Genomic DNA, 19,664 nt, shown 5'->3' on the forward strand with positions numbered 1-19,664 from the left:
GCACAAATAAATTGGGGATTAGAAGGAGGAACATTTTATGTGCTGGACTCTAATGGCAGAAATAGTCTAATTCAGTCTATGTGAGGAATCTTTTCTAAATCAAATAGAATGATTCAGTTCCTCACTGAGCAAACAATCTCTAAATCTGAACAACTAAATTTGAACCCTTCTAAACATTCTTTATTACTTACCATACAGTCAGCAGCCGCTGTGAAACCAGAAAACCTGAGCAACTATGAGTAGAGTAAGAGAGAAGACAGAGAGGGGAGTATTCACCTAAAACTCTACTGTCAGGCCAAGTTAGACTCAGCAAGTCATCCCTTTTCCACTCACATGTGCCTCAGTCTAAAGAGCTCTGTTAAGAAGTCGAGTTTGGATGTACACCTAACCTGCAAGCCAGTCCAAGGTTGTCAGCATCATGAAAGCTGCAGATAAATTGCTTTCTGCAAGAAAAGCTGTTCTGTTCTACTTCACTCATTGCTAGTATTACTCTTGTGATGTCATAGCCCATCTACCCTGGCTGCAGATGGTATCATCTTTGGGCTACTACTTATCCCATCCAACTCTAGTCATAAAATCAATGCACATAGGACTCAGACTTTTCTGTGTCAAAACACAAATTAAATAAATAAATAAATAAATAATCTATTTTGCACAATTCTACTTAAAGAATTCTATATTTGCTGCCTTGCTTGGGATACAAGTTTACACTTGCCTTTGTTTCTGCTAAATACTAGGGTCTATGATACTTTGAAATGTCAACATGACTCACTTATTCCAGGGTATGTCTTGCATAACACTTATACCTAGTTTTGAATGCAGTGATAATAATAGTCTATTTCAAATATAAAAGTAGTATAAACAAATTATAATTACAGCAATTAAAAAAAAAATCTGTGACAATTTGGGGATAAGGGAGCATAATTCATGTCATAGGCTTTTTTGTCTTCTAGTGGTTTCCCAGCCCAGGTTCTGACCTTGAAGCTTGTCCCTACTCAGACAAGAATTTGGACTTTAGACAAGCATATAAATGAACATATCTATTATCCATGTGGTTTGGCACAATCCTAACACATTGTCTTGATAAGTACCTTCTTAATAAGCTCTGACATGTTATGAAATACTTTTCTTTCTGTATTTCTCAGTTCTCCTGATCAGTGATAGAAGTTTTGTCATGCAGAGGTTCCTTTGCCTTTTGGGCTGTTTTATCCTGCCTGGGTGTGTGGTACAACTTTCTGTTTAGAGCCACAAAGAAGCCACATGCTCTCCTGTGACATATTCTAAAGATAAAAGTGTTTATTGGTTCTTGTAACTCTCTCTGCTGGTCAGATGAAGAACACCCCCATGGGACTGCTTTGTCAACAAATGGAGCAGCAAGCCATCCATCTACCTTTCTGAACAACTGAATTGTTGCATGCTATCCCATAGAGGTACAGATGGTAACAGATAGGCCACAGAAGCTTTAGCAGGTGAGTTGCACTGGCTGTGTGGGAGAGCAAGGCCTGCTGCACTCCATACTGACAAACACACACACTGTCCCCCCTGTTGTATTTCCTTGAAAAGTGTATTGCAGTTCATATTATACTGAGCTGCCTGGGGAATGTAGTTGATGTCAGGGCTACTATTTCATTCTCTGTAGACTCAGGGAAGTGACATCCCATTTACTGTCTTTGATTCACATTTTCAAATATTCCTTTGAAAAAGGAAAAGTAACATGACTTTTTAATGAAAAAGGTGCCTCTTTTAAATGAAAAGAGGGATTACTACTTTAATTATTAATGATAGTCTTATATGTTTTAGAGGAAATGCACTATTACAGCCTAATACTGTTATAAATATTCAGTACTTACAAATAAATGCTCTTCAATTTACTTTTACTTACCTAGTTACGATAACTTACAATCAAGTGTCTCTGGAATCAACTTCCTTCTCATAAGAATGTAAATTGGACCTTTTCCAGGTGAGTCAATAGTTGATTTTGTGTAAAGTCCATTGCAGATATCTTGAGTTGGCAAAGGCAAGATTAATTATAGTAAGGTGCAGTTTTGGAAAGAATACAACATCCTGATCACATGTAAAGCATGAAGAATATTAGCAAACAAATATAATTACTGATCCTGCTAACTCTCATGTAGTTGTTGTTACTTACTGACAAGTAACAACAGTGGCCATAGTGAGGAAGACATATAAAGCAGCAGCAGACAACAGACACCAGAAGCTATATATCCATACTAATTTTTGGACCTATATAGCAGCTACAGAAGAGATGGCTGGACATATTCAGTGGTCAGCATGGGAACATGACTTCAGATATGTTCCAGCTACAATCTGATTAGGTGCTCTCATTAATATCAGTAATACAGGTGTACATTACCCTATTCAGCCATTGATTTTGTTGTTTCCCATGTAACTACAGTTCACTATTTCCATTTGCTCCAGAACCATCTCCAAAACTTTTTGTGACTTCCAGCAAAAGTGCATGAAGGTGCACAAAATCCCAGCTTGTCTGACAGAAGAGGCAACCTGAAGGAAGAATCAGGAACACCCTATCCCCCAAAATGTCTCATCACTTTCATAATCGGAGTAGTATTCATCAAAAATTTGGTGAGGCTAGAAAATTTCATCCCTCTTTTCCAATATGCTAATATGCTGCACAGTGAGAGGAGAGAGTTATCTGTGTAGTTATGAACTGTGAAGCACAGACACATTTACTTCTACTGTCAGTCATGCACTGGGCAAATGCAAGACATGAGAGGAACTTGGTCAGTGAGACTGTCGTATTACAGATAGGTAGGTTGCCTTGCTTTGGTAAGCATATAGTTATCCACTTATCCACAGTTATCAGGCACGGAAGTAAACACCCAAAAGCTACAGTTTGGAATCCAAAGTATTGATCGCACAGTATGAGCCAGACTCTTAGAGAACTGAAACCTTAAAGGATGAGACAGAATAAAGGCAGAGGAAAGAAAAAATCTATTATTAACTGCACTTTACAACTGAGAATTGAGATCTAGCATGGTCAAACAGCAGGAGAAGAGTGGGCATAATAAAAACAATAATGAATCAGCAGATAGATTAATGTTTATGGTAAGGGTAGGTTAGCAGCTATTATTTGCACAGCAACGGGCTTCAAAGGTAGTTTTTCAGATTGATTAAATACAAATCCTTCAAAATACTTCTCACTTTGTAGTACTATATTTTCACACACTTCCCTGATTCTCAACATTCATTTCAGTATTTTTGCTCTTTAGACATATGCTGTAAAGTGTATATCAAAATGTTTAGGTTAATTTTTTTTTATTTGTCAAATGACATTTTTCTGAATAAATCCCATCTTTTGAAAATGTTTGAGTCTTTTCAGTTCCTGGTTTCATTTCAGATATTAGAAATGAAATTCTAGATCTTTTCTGGAGGTTTCTTAGGAGAACTATACACTTTATGAATAATTGACCCACTTTACCCTGACTAGCATTACGTTTCTGAGAACTGTCTATCCAGAAGGCTGAGAAGTTTCTTGCCTTCATGTAATTATGCTTTACCAGACATTTCACTGGGAAGACAAGCATGGTGATGAAAACAAATTGTCCTAAGTGTGGACCTTTAGTGATGTGGTTTGAATTTTAGTTTAACCTTGGGATGGAATGATTCTGTCACTGTCTGGTAGTAGTAATCTGAATTTGCTTTTCATTATTCACCCTCTGCCCCTTCAGTTGTCAAGAACATGAAATGCTGCAGAGTAAAGCATTTATAAAGACAAAACCGCACACAATGTTGTCTTTATGGAAGGGAAATATATCACAATTGCAACCGTTTTTTAAGGTACTCAATTAATTTCAGTTCATGTTAATTAGACCCACAATGGCATTTTCACTGTGTTGATGAACTCTAGCAAAGAAAGTTCAGAAAACCCAAAGAGTTGTCTCCATTTGCTCAGTACCATTGGACTGTGTTGCAAATGTGACTAAATTCTTAGAGAAGCTCTGAACATATTAACATATTAAACATATTCATTGAAAATATTCCTATACATCAGTCAACATTCAGGAGAAATTAATTAGGCAAAGGAGGAGAGAATCTTTAAACTTGGTCACACAGACAAATTCCATGGGATGATATACAACATGAATTTACAAAGCATCAGTCACCAAGGTCTAGCAACCTGCATACATCACTCTTATCTACTGCCAGAATAAAATGTTGACACAGACCATTTCCTCAATGCAGCCAGTGTTCTATATATCTACTGCCTCAGTCCTGGGGTATTTTTATATGACCATAACTGGCTGTCAGTGATGATCTGAAGCATTTATAAAGGCAGACAAGAAGAGAGGTACTGAGGCATGAGATGGTTGATCTAATTCTTGAGAACTAGCCCTGGTCATTTAAGCTTTTTTAAACCCCAAACTCCAAAACTGACTTACAGTTTTGAAGATCATTTAAGAAAAATCTGGTTAATTTGGTTTCCATTTTCAATTTCCCTCCTTTCCTATATACAGTTAGGACTAGTTTTCTTCTTTATGAAGCGTTTTGCTTTTCATCTTATTTTATTGCTCAGCAATTCGGCATTATAAGATGCTTCTCTAACTCTGCAGTTTAACTACACCATATAATACTGCTGGATTCTATTTTTTGTTTTTAACAAAACTTAGCAAATTACTTTATCAGTATCATTTTCTTGTCCATCAATTTAGCAGTTTTTATTTTTGTCATAACATTTTCAAAATAAGTAATTTTCATTTTGATGCCACATTGTGGCATTCTGATGTAACATTATTTGAGTAAAAAGGAACTAAGCAAAAGAACATTTATACTACCCTTTTATGAAGAGCTGGAGTAACTATTGCTATGGAGCATGTCTGCTACTAAAAAAAAAAAAAAACATGAACAGGCAGGCCTCTAAATTTTGTGATAGAAATGGAGACAAAGGTGTATGATTTTTCCCATCTTTGTTCACTATTCAAAAGTCTCCTAATAATATGTCTGGAAAAGGCAATTGGACCCCACTAATGGAAGAAAATTTATATGCAGATATACTGGAATTTTCCAAGCCACAAGATAAGGAAGCATTATAGTAGAATAACCTATGCAGAAAGAGAAACGTGTTCTGAGTGCTATTGATTTTTCTTCTTTAAATTTGATATTGATTACTCCTGTTCATTGATTACTAAAAAAGTGTATTTTTCACCTTCAAGCAAATCATTTTCATTGCCTTGCTGTCCTTCATTCCTAGGTAAAATCCCTACGGATGCTATACTTCAGGAATCTGTAAGTATATGTGACTTTTTCATTATTTATGACTTGAATATCTATTAGTTGAAAACTTAGGGCAACAAATGTTATTAAATTCCTCTGAAAGAAAAATCGGGTTCAACAGGTTGTAGCCTTCACTGATACCAAAGCATGGCATCTAAAGACAACCTATTGTTCTGTACAGATATTACCTTATCATATTAAGGATAATTTGAAGATAATGTTCAAAATTCTACTTTTCTCCATTTCTCAGCAGATAGGAAATGTCATCAACTAATTTAAGAAAAAAAAAAAATCTGGGCTGCTCCTCTGTCAGGGTGTGGTCTTCTAACTCACCAGCCATCAGTGCAGGCAACCTACCTTGGTCTTCCCCAGAGCAATACAGCTGCTTTTGCACCCTGCAGAATAAACAGCCCCAGAGCTTCTCCTGCAGAAACACACCCTTGCAGCCCCCCAGCAGAGATGGGTCTCACAAAGCCCTTATGGAGCTTTGTTCTCTTATGTAGACATCATTATTTCAAGTCATTACAAAAGCCAGAAAACAAATCTTAACTGCTATTTCGGTGTTAATAATTGTAGCTAGTTGTGGGGTTTAGATGACCTTCTTATTTTGCTGGTTAGTATTGCAGTGCTACAGCAAAATAAATGGTCAGTTAAAACCTATGATGTACTCATACTCTAGAGAAGCACAAAGGTTACCCTGATAGAAATGGGGCTTTTGGAGGGGAAAGAGTGTTTTCTTTTTTAAATAAATTCCCATGCAATGGTTTTATTGATTTACCTTCAGTCATGCAAATTTGGTATTTGGTTTCCAGAAGAAACAATAGCAAATTTAACATTGCTAATGTCTTTACTACTTCAGAAACATATTTGAAACATGATAAAAAATACGCTGCTTTTAAGTATGTTTTCTCCAAAGACAATAATAGGTCTTAATGGCTCAGAAGGAATATCATAATACAACATCATCAAACCTAATCTTCCATAAGAAAAATAGTAATATCAAATGGCCTCTCTTATAGAAATGAATTGCAATTAATTACCTAATCTGTTGGAGCATTTGTAATATATATTTAATGGCACTGCTGTCTGGCATAACCTTCCAGACAATTTTCTGAAGAAATATGATCTAAGCATAGCCTCAGGCTGATATTATCAAATAACTCAACGTGCTGTGTAAATAAATAAATAAATAAAAATATCTCAAAATAAAAGAAGCAGCTAGTGTTTCCATTTCTAGGGCCTCAGGAAAGCCTGTTCCCACCCTAACATTTACTTCTGGCAGCCTATCTCCTCTGCTGTTATAACTGGATCATGCAGTAAATAAGTATTTAGCAGTGGCCTTATTGTAGGTAGCACTGAGCAAACGATTCCCCATTACTATATATCACACTGCAATTACTAAAGATCTTGCCATATGTCTCATGGTGTGATATAAACAGTCCATTAGGCTTTCTAATGGTGGTGTTAAATAAAGGGTGAATGAATATCACTAGAACAGTTAGAAGCCCCTGGGCAGCTTTGCATCTTCCCATGCCATTCCTATTAATGAGATTATGACATTGCTTTGGTCGATAGAACCTGTCATTTGAAGGTTTCCAGTTCTCCTGCCATTTTGTGTTGAACTGACAAAGCAGGTGTACCTAAATATTTTTTTTTTGTCTACTATCTTCAACAGTGTAAAATTCTTCCCTCTTAGTCCACACTTACATTGCTGCCTCTTTTTGCCCATGGAAATAATGCATCTCTCATAATCAGGTGAGAGACCTTTGGTGCAGACTCTTTCTGGAATCTAATGGAGCCCCTGAATTGTTTAGCATCTTTGAGAAACAACATTATTCATCTAAATGACCTCTGCATCAGTGTTCTGGCAAGGCATTGTAAGAATTTATTCAATAATGGCATATTTTTTCAAATTAGATGAATGTCCATTCTTTTTCTTACTTGCATTAAAAAATAGCAGAACCTTTGAAAGTCCGAATTACTGCAACAAAAAGCTCATTAAGACTTGGAAGTCTAAGCTTAAAGGACAATATTAAGAAAAGTAAAATAATTGAAGGTGAAGGATTAGGTTAGAATAAAAAAAGCTTAGTAAGTTACCTCTACAGCTGCTGTAACATATATGGTATGTGTTAAGCAGAGAATTAACAGTGAAGCACCAGAGAACAGCTGAGTAATGCTCTGCATCATAGACTCAAACTGTATTGACTGCTGAGCTTTAGTATAAACCTATAAATGTAAATTTCATACAAGCAGTTGTGCCACCTGATGTGATGCATTAATACTGAAGAGAATGTCAAACTTGATTTTAAACTCCTGAATATCACAGACTGACTATTGTGTAGTTTAGGCTATAATGAACAGTAAATCTATCAATATGTTATGTATGATTTTAGAGATGTCAGTATGCCAGAAAAAGACAACAACTAAGCAGACAACGTAGCTTTGTGGTTTTTATATGATGTTTAAGAGAGCCTGTTAAGTTATCATAAAAATTCAAATCTGATATCATCCACTAACGAACTCCAGAATGACGGTGTGCACGTTTCATGTGTAAAATACAGGAAAATGTTATGTGTAGCATTTCACCATTTATCATTCGCTTCAACACCATTTCTTTCTCTATTAAATCCTATTGATTTAGTAATCACAAAAAATTGTTGGATAACATGTCTTCTGTCCATCTGTCCATGTGTTCTCTGTGCAGCTAATAGATACAGAGGTACCAAAGACAGACACCAGTATTGTAGTACTGCACATGTCAGTATTGCACCAAAAATGTCAGTATTGCACCAAAAGGACCACCTTTTAAAACCAGAAAGTAGATTGGTGTCTTGCCTCCTCCAGTTTGGGGAATCAGCCTAGCATAACACTATGAGTGTCACCCAGGAATGATTGTAATGATGGTTTACAATGGGGGGACACTTACTTACAGATGAAGAAATTTTCCAAATCATTTTACAATTATCATTGAAGAGGTTTTGGATGAAGTTAACCAAAGACTGTATGATCTCCTCTTCTATACATCAGTGCAAGCAGGGTGCTTACAAGGAGGACTTGAGTCCTTAGTGAATACTGTTCTTATATTTTTACCTTTGACTTGTGCAGGTCTAAACAGGAAGAATTTCCTCTTCATTTGTGGTGAGAGCACTACTTGTGTCCCAAAAATCCGTGTAATTTCTGTCAGCAAGTACTGTGAAAGATAGCTTCAAAAGTAATACTGCTGTAAAAAAGTCCTGGAGAGTCAAGTAGATGAGACTGAAATATGGCAACACATAGTAGATTTTAACTACCACATTCTTATGAATGATGACACAGCAGCAAGATCAGAACTGTTTGTCAACAGAGGTGTCAAAGCCTATAATCAAAAGCTTACTGTCATGGTTTATGCATGCCCCAGTCAGTTGTGTAAGTCCAAGGAATAAAAGCAGCAGATGAAAAGCAGAAGAAGCAGAAGAAATGGGAATTTCTGAACTCGTTGGTTTGTACAGAGTTTGAAAGGGCCTTTCCCTACTGGCCTAAGTGAAGTGCAGTCAAGAGTACTGACCAGGAAATAAAAAAAAAAAAAAAAAAGTGCACCTCAGACTAACATTTAGCCATGATGCAGCCTCAAATAGAAGATGGTTTTTAAACAAATAGGTGGTGCTCCAGAACCAATGTGAGGGTGAGGGAAGATGCTCTCCTGGAAGTCCTCATGGACTGCAGATAAACATGTGGGTAAACAAACTGTAATTTCCTCCAGTCTATCAGCTGTTCTCAGTGTAGAGGACTTTTCTTTGTACAAGCTTCTGAACTATAAGAAATGAGTAACTAAAAATCTGAAAAAGAAGGCTCCAGGAAGACCTTACAGCAGCCTTCCAGTACGTAAAGGGGGCCTACAGGAAAGTTGAGGAGGGACTCTGTGTCAGGGAGTGTAGTGATAGGACAAGGGGGAATGGCTTTAAACTAAAAGAGGGAAGATTTAGATTAGATGTAGGGAAGAAATTCTTCACTCAGAGGGTGGTGAGGCACTGGCACAGGTTGCCCAGAGAAGCTGTGGATGCCCCACCCCTGGAGGTGTTCAAGGCCAGGTTGGATGGGGTTTTGAGCAAACTGGTGTGGTGAGAGATGTCCCAGCCCATGGCAGGGGAGGTGGAACTAGGGGATCATTAAGGTCCATTCCAACCCAAACCATTCTGTGATTCTATGATTTTATGATAAAATTCTATGATTAAATCAAGAAATGGTCTTCTCTGAGGTAACTGCTATGCTGGATTACCCTGTTATATCACTTAGATGTAAAAGAGGCAATTAATCACAAAACATATACTGACCTAGCTGAACAACCTTCACTGCCTCAAACATTGTGATAAAGCCTAGTGGTGATGAGAGGCTGCACACTGATGTAAAGAGACTGTTCATAAATACTCCTTTATGTTCATAGCGCAATAGATAAATAACAAGAGAAAAACTGTCCAAATTTAGACTTGATTTTTGTAAATCATAATTTTCAAGCAGCACCTGAGGAAGAAATAGAAAAAGAAATGCTCTCCCAATTCTACAAAAGCCTTTTAGATTCATGAACATACTGAGGACTTTTCAGAGTTTACATGTGCCCCTCATCTAAGACATGAAAATTAAAGAAATGAACTCAAGTAATTTTCCTTAATTCCACAGAACAAAGAAGAAATATTTGTTGGGAGGGTAAATATCTGTTTAAACCAGAAGGAAATAAATATAAATACAGAAGAAGCTCTAAACCAAAACAGGACTGGGAAGGGCAACCTGGGTCGCCAAATCCAGTTTCATTCTAAATCTCTTCTCTGAATTTATAAATCTCCATCTGAAAAGATTTTTTTCCCTAACCTTTGAAGGAAAGTCAATTGCAGAACCATCAGTGATGTTTTTAACCAAGACTGGATAATTTTTGGTCCTAATTCCATCAAGAACTTCTACAGCTTATTTTCAGGCTAGGCTAATTGAAGAGAATGTCCATTTTTTATAATTTCTGTCTATCTTCCTTTCAATATCAGCCCTTCTGTTGAGCACTGGAACCATTTTCAGTCTACATGTATGCTGTTGTTAACTGTTTATTCTGCTATGGCCTTCTCTTTGGAATGCTGCTTTGTACCCCATTCTTTCCCTCATTAAAAAGCAAACCTATAATTTAAAAGTGCACATTTTTTTTTCCCCTCATTGATACTAGCTTTATCTAGAGAAACAGGCATGGGAAGATGCTTGAAGGGGGGATTAAAATCTCCTTGCCCTTTTCATTGCACTAAATAAATGTGTATCTAATCCTCATAATACTCCTTTTGAAACCAATATAGTCATGCTTGTACTTAAACCTGAGCACATACTTCAGTGTCTATGGTATCATCTCTAAGATAGCAATTGAACCAGCCAATTGTCAGCTATTTTAAACCATGAATTCCTCATTTGTGTCTAAAAGACACATCATGGATTTACAAATATCCTATGAAATAGAAAGTGTGATCATGGTCTCCAGCACTGTTAAACAGTGCCCTTACTAACTGTCTCAGAAATAAAAAGGGTTTAATGAGACTTCACTATCATCGAGAGATGAAGCTCACTTATTCCAGTTCCGACAACATTTCTACAAGATTATCCCACAGTATAATCACTATACTTGCATTCTAATGAAGGAAGAAAATAAGCATACTATAAAAGAGCAAGATAGTTAGCTTTCAACTTCTGTGAATATGCAATCCTATGTAAATAGCTGTACCTCCAGTATATTTCCAAAAGCATTTAATGGTCATTATTTATTGTAGTTCCATTGAAAATTCTGTGAATAACCATTAGAGAAAAGAAATAACACCATATGAGTTAGAAGTGCAATCACATTGTTCAGAGACTGAGTAAAAAACAGCAGACTGCTAAGATGAATAATTAGGGCGTGAAGTGAAAAAGTTGAGAGTTTTGAGGGGAACTGAAGGTTTAACGATGCACAGGAGATGGAAAACCATATTAGAAAAGATTTTTTCTGCAATACCTCACAGATTAAGTGTGTTAGCATAACAGTGTAAAGGAAAATTGCAAAGAACTCAATGAGTCAAAAACACTGATGTCTGAACACAAACAGAAGTCAAATATCCCATCAATAGTAACAGAGGCATATTGGCAGAAGTGATTGTTACCCTTCATGTTATGTTATGTGTAGAAGGACTGTTGCAGTAATAGGTGTTTCTGGAAAGCAGTTGAACTTCAGCATATACATCTACGGTGATCTCAGTTCCCCAACCTGGAGAGGTGCAGAGGAGAAGCCTTCTGCAGTTTGTGCCTGTGTGCTAACCATGTCTCCACAAAGAAATTCAGTTTGCAAACAGCATTCCAACAAAGTCTGAACAAGTGAAAAAAGTATCCAAAAGATAAACTGGCATTTAAGAGCATGAACACTGCTTAGACATTTTAACCCACTCTAGTCAGGACCTGAACTTTTGCATCTCATTTGAAAGACATTTAGCAAGGTCTACTCAGCCTATGTAAATTTGGGAGAGATCTCTGGGTGAAACCCCATGCTTCTGAATGTGAGATCTCCTAGCAGGTCTTCATGCCCCAAAAGATTCTTTAGTTGCAGCTACTGGGTGTTGTACAGCAAGCTTAATAAACAAGCTACTTATCTTCATTGTTTCCTACTGTAGGATTTATTTTAAAAGAAACTGTTAAAAGTCTGTACTAGATGAAAGTCCACCTGGAATTTATAGATGTAAAAAGTCTTCAGAGAAATATATGTGAGCAGAAGATACTGAAGCAATTATTTTAGAAAAGACAAAAGCAGATTCTGAGAGAGAAATTTACTTATTATTTTTTCGTCCTCTAAATAATTCAGCAAGTGGGAGATTTCATGTCAGCGATTTCATTATAAGGATGAAATTATTTCACAAAACCCTTTCCTTTCACATTTGACACAGGTTCAGCTCCTCAGAGAGCCTCTTGAATTCTTAAACGGTAACACTATTGCTAATAACCATCAGCCCTCTTGCTTTCTTGCTGACACTTCCCCAGCACATGGAAGGACGGATCCTTTACTACCTGGCTTTCTGCGTTACTGGAGAGAATGGAGAGAGAGCTGCACTATAACTAACTGGACATAATGAGTTTTCAGTGGGATTTGGAAGCTGTTAATAACCCCAACATGTCTCCATAAGATAAAACAATACCTGGCTTCTTCTAGCTTTCCCTTACTTTGTATCTGTCTGTCTTGCTTATGTTCTGTGGTTGCTGTTATTGCATTTACTGTACTAGAATTTAAGATTTCCCAAATGGAAGATGTATTTCTAGGAAAAAAAAATGTCAGCACTGTACAGGCAAGATAAATACTGTCCTTTAATAAATACAAGAAAGGCAAGCACTTTGACTGAATGTTTTAATCTTTGCAAAAAATATTGAAAACCATCTTCCTGAAGCAAGGAGAAAATATTAAACCAGCAGGGCAGTTAATGCATTTCCTGGGACTAATATAAAAAAAAAAAAAAAAAAAAAGAGAAAAAAATCCAAACAGATAAATGATATTAAAGGCAGGATATGAAAATGCAGGCATAACAAAACACCTGCAATAGCTAACAACAGGGAAATAAAAACAAATCCTGGTCTGTAACACAGCCCATTGGCATTAGCATGCAGAGAGCACATTCTTACTCTGTTAATCTTTTCGAATCTTGCTTTTAAAAGTATATATATTCTCTCTGAAAAATCTCTAGGTTATGACACAGTTATACTTCCTGTAAGTGCTACAGGGTCTGCCTTGTCCTCTCCAACCTTCTGTACCGCAGTGGCATGTGCTCCATTCCCTTCTCAGACCAGCTGCACACAGGCATGGCCTCCAGAAACACAGACATCTCCTGTGCTCCTCTCCTGAGCTGTGGGAGCACAGGCATGAAAAGGGGTTAGGTGCTGGAGCACTAGAAACTATTTTCCCTTTCCAACCACCGTACATTAGCTACCCCACACCCCATTTAGCAATGCTGAGGATTAGGAGATGCTAACATCTAAGGAGACCAGTATTAAACAGGCAAGGGATATAAGGCCATTCCCTGCTTTTACTCCCAGCTACCTTCCTTCTCAGATAACCTCTTGCAAGTGCTGCTTGATTTCAGAATAGTGCAATGTGTTTCCATCTGAGTTTCCTGCCTGAGAAACCACAGAGACCTAAGCCCCTAGCCGATACCTCCCTTCACAGATCACTCTGAGTTTATGTTTCAAAACCCTTGGATTTATATTCTTTGAGAGATGTATGTATTTAGATGCAAACTACTGATTGTTCTTTACAGTTGTTTAATCTAGGCTAGTAAAACAGCTTTCTGCAACTACTGGGAAAATCCAGTTCAGATTTTTTGAGGATTTTATTTTATTCCATGACGTATTTCATTTTTCAAAGAAATTCACTGTGAAATATACAGTTTGCTAAGGGAAGACATTATAGTCTTACAATATGTGAACACCTAATAGGAAAAAAAAATCTCTTTTGTAAATAATATGTCTGCCTCTCTAGATATCTTGGAAATTCAATATTTTCTTGAACCAGTGATCTGTCAGTGTTAATGATGCTTGACTATGACTCAGTGCTTTAATCGTGTTCAGTCATTATTCTCTTCCTATTGTTTTATTTTCTTGATGGTAATTAATGCTTTAAATGATGCATCCACATGAATGTAGAGAAAAAATCCTGTTGACCACTTATGCTTTTCCAGATTCTTTCCCAGAACTCACTACTTCTGACAAATACAGACAACTAGTTTGTTCCAACTAATTTTTGCCTTTTTTAGACTTTTTTCTCCTTTTCCCTTTCTCTCTCACACATGAGCACATGTACACGTAAACATATACATATTTTTTCCCCATGAAGTAAAAAAAAAAAAGAGAATGGAAACGACAAAATATTGAGTTTAGTTTTCATGAGGAAAATAACCTTCTTTAAGCTCAGGTCTAATCCTCTATCAGGCAACACTTGATGTTTCCAGGTATTATGACTAATAACAGTTTTACTCTCTCTTCTACTGGCATTACACACACTGCAGTACCTTTTAGAAAACTGATTCCATCACCAGTGAAAGTTCTCCATTGCTGTATTTCTCTGCATTAATTCATGCTTTCAGAAAACGAAAAACTTTTTCCAAAAAATTTGAGTCACAGAAACACTACTTGATATCAAAATGTTGATAAATAAAGAAGGAAATCATGTCAGCAGCCCATAGTTTTGGTTTTGTGGAGACACTTTGTCCTTCATGAACTGCAAAAATATGGGCTTTCATGGAAGATGAGAAATTTTTTTGGTCTCTTAAAATACTACATTTAATGCTTTCTGTTTAATGTAAATGAGATGAAATTGTACAGTTGTTATTACATGGACAGATCAAATTGCTATTTTAACACGTCCTAGCAATTTCTGCAGTCTTTGGAATTCTTCTGATATCCTGTTGTATGAGATATGTATCAGTCACTTCAGAAAGAGTAAATCCAAACTCCAAGAGATAAACTTACTAATTAGATTTTCAATAAATAATTTAGACAGCCTGTTTCAGATGAAAGCTTTCATTAAATACTTAAAATATTAAACAATTTAGCTTTTTTTCACATCTGACACACGTTCATCCTCTCAAAGATGTCTGTAGGTTTATAAATACAATAGCAGTGTTATTCTAATAAACCATTTGCAGCTATCCTGCATACATTTGCTTTGGCATATTGATTATTTTAATTATCTCCTTAAAAGTTCATTGGTATTCATCCTCTAACACATGAAAGCTTAACCTGAAACTAATAAGGGTCTGTCTTTCTTCTGGGGATTTTTCTGCTATGGGATTAATAGAAGTTATAAAGAAAATAATTCAAAAAGAATAAAATATTTTACCACGTTAGCCTGTTTCAGAAGTTGGATTGACTCTCTTAATTTGAAATCATTTTTATTTCATAATTAAGCAGTTGTTGTGTTCAATATTGTTCTTTGTTAATTATTACAAACAAGGCTTCAGTCTGTTGAATCTGCATGGGAATATAAGACAGAATGTTCCTATTTTGTGGGTTGTATTGGACGTCATGATAGAGTCTTATTAATGACTCAGTTGTACTTATCTGAATAATTAATTGTGTTAATGGCTGTAGTATTTTCATGAGCAACATTATCCTTTTTTATTATCATTGCCAATGAAGGATAGTAAGATGCCGGCCATGATAATGCAGCTTTTGTAGAACCCAAGGAAATATTTTTAGAATAAATTAATCCAATCATAATGAACTACAGAACAAGGTAAAGAGTTTTTCTGGAAGATTTTCAAAGAACCATCAATAAAGTTATGTTAAAATTGATTACTTCTCAGCATGCATTCAAAGATAAATGACCTATGATTTCATTTAAAAGTTAATGCTGAAAAATCTTCAAATGCTAATGGTGAAGAGCAATACATAAACACTACAAAAAAAAAAAAAAAAGGGAGAGAGAAGCACAGATATGGGTTAAAAATAAGGCCATTTCATGGCTATTCACAAGATGAAAAACAATTAAAAGACAGATAGATAGGAAAACACTGAAAATTTGAAGATATAATTCAGGCAATCCAAATGTAGAAGTCTTAACAGCAATGTGAACTTTGTTGTTGAATTTAGTTATGTAAATACTTTTCTATGTAGGAACAGTGAATGGGGATAAAGAGAGATTTTAAGATCAAGTTTTATGATCAATTTATGGGAAGTTACATTATGGAAAGGCATATTTGGTCATCTCAGACAGCCAGCAAATCAATATCTCAGCCTACTTTGCTTCTCCCAATCTTTCTCCCTACTTATATGTTGATTTGCAAACTGACTGCTGTCTAGATGTAGCAAGATATCATGGTTATAAGAAAGATGTTTATATTCATAACAGAATCACAACTTTTTGTTATATATTTTTTTTTATTTTTACTTTTTGCTCCCAAAGGATTATGAATTTGTCTGAATAACTATAAAAAGCTGGTTTCTTTTTTGATGTCTTATTAAAAGATCATCTTATAACAATACTGGCTGTAGAATATTAGCTCATTCCAGTGTTTTTCATCTGGATAGAACATACTATTGCAAAGATATCTGGTGACTCAATGTCTTGTAAAACCAACAATCATTTCACTTACCTCCAATCTTTCAACATCACTGTAGAAAATATGTTTGGGTACATAGATTCCTCCATTGTCAGAGATATGCATTGTCAAGAGGAGAACTCCCTTATTATACACACAACACAATGAAAATCACCTGTATAACTGTCAGCCAAACTTGATGCCTAATTAAACAATGTTTTCTGAAGTGCATTATCAGAATTCTGCTAATAGAAATAATAAAGATTTTAATGCACATATAGCTGCTAAAACAGAATGACAATAAATATTCAGTTTTTAAAAACTGAATGTGTCTTCTGCACATAATGCTTCTCTTGGCAACAAAATAAGCATATTAGCCTTTATAAGATAGGGAACACAGAAGAAACAATGACATTACATTTTATGACCAGGAAGAAAATGCATTTCATATTTTCTCTTTGAAATACCTCTTTCTCTCTCTCTTTATTTATTTGTTTGTGTAGTTTGCCTGATACCACAGCACTGAACCAAGCATGATGACAGGATATGAGCTCACCTTGAGCAGTGAAAAGATATTAAGAGTTCAGAAGAACTGAGTGCCCGAGTGCCCTATCTTATCCGGCATATTCAGAATCAAAACCTAGCAGTTTTGGAACATGCCCAGTTTGAAAATACAGGGAGAAATTCCTTGTTGCCATGTAAGACCTCTCCCTTACAGACTTTGATGGTGTTGTACCATTTTCAATCACTAGAAAATCCAACTCCTTCATTACAAAATAAATGTCTGACATAATATCAGCAAACAAGTTTCCAGCTTATCAATACTTAGACAATTCCCTTTCATTTCTTGTCCCGAAGAGTAGCATATGTAAATGGATAAGCTTTCTAACCTCATTCACATCCATGCTGTACCATGGGGTAATTATACCTGTTGTTCAAGATCAAGTCTACTTCAGTGATATCAGCCATTGTCTCTAGGCTCACAGTGCTGAAACATTGGACATAGCAAAATATTCACAGTATTCACATATCCTATATTACCCTTATGAATATGGCAAGAAAATATTCCCTACCAATGGTAAATAAATATTGAAATTACAGGATGTTTCTTGGATATTACATAACAAGTCTTTATTTTGAAAAAAAATATAATTTAACAACGAATTGCTTATTTGCATCTGCACCTCTAACCCACATTACTCAATAGTAACAATTATTCACAATGCCCAGTCAATATCTAGCTGACTGAGAAAGAATCTCTAATGCAACCACGATTAAACAAAAAAATGTTGATAGTTGTTAATTAATGTTCACAGAATAATTTTTTGTCTTTCTTTTTGTTGTCTTCTTGCCTTTTTGTCTTTCTTTCTTCAAAAAAAATCCTTTGGCAGATAATACTGCATGTGCTTGCCATGCCTCCTGAAGTGTTTTTTACACGTCTGCTTATAACAAGGCATCATCCTAATTTAACCTCATTATTTCTACCCACAGGGTGACCTGATATGCACAGGATATTATCATAAAAGATGGCAAATAGTTTTAAAACCCCACATTATTAAAATTATGAAGGCTGCATCCTACCTTTGTGAAAAAGAAGTAGATTTTGTGAGCTGATCTACTCTGAGCTCTGTGCTGATTCTGTTGGGCCATGAGCAGACATGGGTGTCCACCGCATGAAGCCCAAGGCTCCCCTGATATGTCATTTGGAGGAATTCAGAGGAAGGTAATGAGGAAGATGGTACTCACAATTTCCATAAGGAAATAATGCTCTGAAATGAAAGATGTGGGTCAATTTGCTTTTGTATGATAACCCTAAGACAATAAATAAAAAGAGCTGCAAGTATGAAAAGCATAACTTTCCATATGCAGTGTTGAAAGAAGTGATAGACTTGATTAATACCAAGGGAAACATAAATGTAGGAAGAAAGTTTCTACCAATAAGGGTTATTAAGAACTGAGGTAGATTGTCCAGATGGGTTAAAGAACTGGCAGGTTAGACAAAATCTGTTTGTTTACAGTATGGCCGCTTCTCTTTTTGGGCAAGAGGGAGACTCACTGGCACGCTGACCTCACTCCAAACCTATTTTCTCTGATATTCTCTGAAGTCAGTGAGATATCATACAGGAGTAGCAATTCACGTACATGTACTTTCCAGTATTAACAGAGCTATAACATATAATGACAAATAACTCCTTTGTGAAGTCTGGAATGAAGGTTTTTCCATCAGAACTTACTGTTCTCTCACAGCAGTCCTATACTACATTTTACCTAAGTGTATTTCTGTCATTTAACAGCTATATAGATATAGATACCTCCCTAGGTAGATGTTAGACCCTAGAAACATTTAAAACCATAAAAAGAGTTTCCTGTACTTGGTCAATGACTACAGAAAATTACTAAGGATGGTTTTCTTCTCTCCATGTGTGTGTCTGTGTGTTTGGCCTCTCTAAATGTGTGTGTACATTTAAAATCACAGGGAGGGATGAAACTTTGCACATACTGCAGATTTTTGTAAATATCATTTTACTCCCTTTTTGATTTATGCAATTATTATTTGTGAAGTGTAGTCAGAATTCAAAGCTTAATTTTTAGTCAGGTAGAAGCCCAAGTCAATAGGAGTTCTAGTCTTTTGAAGGATGAATGAAGTCCCCAGCTAATAAAATTGCTTACTGCCTGGACAGCTTATTTTAAAAACCCATTAATGGTCTCCTCCAAAGCTTTATGAAGCAACAGACAAGGGCTGATCTTCGAACAGCTGAAATGTCCCATGTACAGAACCTCTTTTGGACAAGTGTTCCTGAAGTGAGGGAAAACACAGGAAATTGCCTTGACTTGAGATAAAGGTCTCATCTTAAAACCTTTGCTATATGTGTTCATGGGTAAAGGGACTACCAGCACAACTCCTGGCCTTGCTCTTTGTGCAAGCTCTTCATCCTTATACCGCAGTTATCCTGAAATTCTAAAAGGTTGCCATAAGAGGGCTATATTTCCATCATCAGTTTTCAAAGCTGTCAGTGAAACATCTTCTAGGAAGCTACATGGTCGCTATGACTGAGGTCAGATCTCCCTCTGCCACCTCCCTCTTCTCTGAAGGAATGGCAAAAAGCATACCTACACAAGAGCTACAAACACCTCTTCCACATGTGAAAGAAATACAAGAGACCACTTCATCATAAATAGCTGGAGATCACAGATGAACTTTTCCCTGCTGGTGTTTTTCCTTACAAAAGACAATAGGACATGTGCATCTAACACAAACATCTGCTTTAGGCTCCCAGAATCCTTGCAAATCCTAACAAAGTTTTTAACACTGTCTTGCAATGAAGGTTAAAATAAACCTGCTGATGATTTGTTAGGATG

General features: G+C 36.1%; 1 long non-coding RNA gene across 1 annotated transcript; it reads left to right on the forward strand.

The window, feature by feature from the left end:
* The first annotated feature begins 1,335 nt into the window (after positions 1-1,335).
* LOC121064511 lies at positions 1,336-18,223 on the forward strand. Its single transcript, XR_005816530.1, has 4 exons — positions 1,336-1,469; positions 1,887-1,960; positions 5,231-5,265; positions 17,796-18,223. It is a non-coding gene; the product is annotated as an uncharacterized LOC121064511 (long non-coding RNA).
* The last annotated feature ends 1,441 nt before the right edge of the window (positions 18,224-19,664 follow it).

Source organism: Cygnus olor, chromosome 2 (genome assembly GCF_009769625.2).
Source record: "Cygnus olor isolate bCygOlo1 chromosome 2, bCygOlo1.pri.v2, whole genome shotgun sequence".
NCBI classification, from domain to species: Eukaryota; Metazoa; Chordata; class Aves; order Anseriformes; family Anatidae; genus Cygnus; species Cygnus olor.